Below are 915 nucleotides of genomic sequence, written 5' to 3'. Positions count from 1 at the left end.
AGTGAACGGAAGACCAGATACGTGACATACTGAGGAACAGTCCCTGAGGGTCTGGGTGCCACAGACAGGAAGTGACAGGACTCTGAGTGAACAGACGTAATGTGATGTGACTCTGGATGATCAGTTAAACCGTCAACAAAGCATAATCCATACACTGACTGAAAGATTAACGCGGACCCTCGTGAGTGAGTTTAGACTTTAGTGGTTGATTAATGCCCTCACAGAAAAAGTCTATCAAAACGCAGTCCGGGAAATCAGAGTAATAAGCAAAGTGTAAATACTCTTGAATATAGTCCTCGAGCAATCGTGTGCCCTGCTTGAGGGCTAATAACAATCTTGCAATGTCCATACCTGACCAATGTCCACTTGAAAAGCCGCTGGATCCTTGTGTGGCCGAGTATTCTGTTACGAGGCTGACGAGACGCGAGGTGTGCGGATCCATGTGCAAGCTTTTATTCACAAGAGACGTGGTCAAAAAACACAGGCAGGGTCGAACAACAGCAAACAGGTATGGCACAGGCAAGACAAAGAATATTCCTTGGGCTAGCGTGGGTCTACGATCGGCGAACAGTATCCAGAGGGCTTGACAAGAGGGGTAATCCAATAAACACAGGCAGAAGGTCAGGAAACAGACAACAAGGCAACACGGAAAGACTAGACTAAAACTAAAAATGGGAAAAGGAATGGCTCAGTAATGTAGCTATCGCTAGAGGAGAGATAAACGCTAAACAAAACTAGAGACAACACAGAAACACGGAATGGCTCGGTAAAGCAGCTAACACTTGGGGAGTGCTAAACGCAGAACAATACTCGGCGATCAGAGCAGGAGCTGAGTGGGTGTTATGTAGTGTGTGTGATTGGTCTCAGGTGAGCGTGTGATTAGTGAAATGGTGCATGGGAAATGTAGTCCGTGGT

The sequence above is a fragment of the Sinocyclocheilus anshuiensis genome, unplaced genomic scaffold (assembly GCF_001515605.1).
Source record: "Sinocyclocheilus anshuiensis isolate Anshui unplaced genomic scaffold, SAMN03320099.WGS_v1.1 scaffold352, whole genome shotgun sequence".
NCBI lineage: Eukaryota > Metazoa > Chordata > Actinopteri > Cypriniformes > Cyprinidae > Sinocyclocheilus > Sinocyclocheilus anshuiensis.
The sequence above is the reverse complement of the archived record's forward strand: the minus strand, read 5'-3'. Positions refer to the sequence as shown.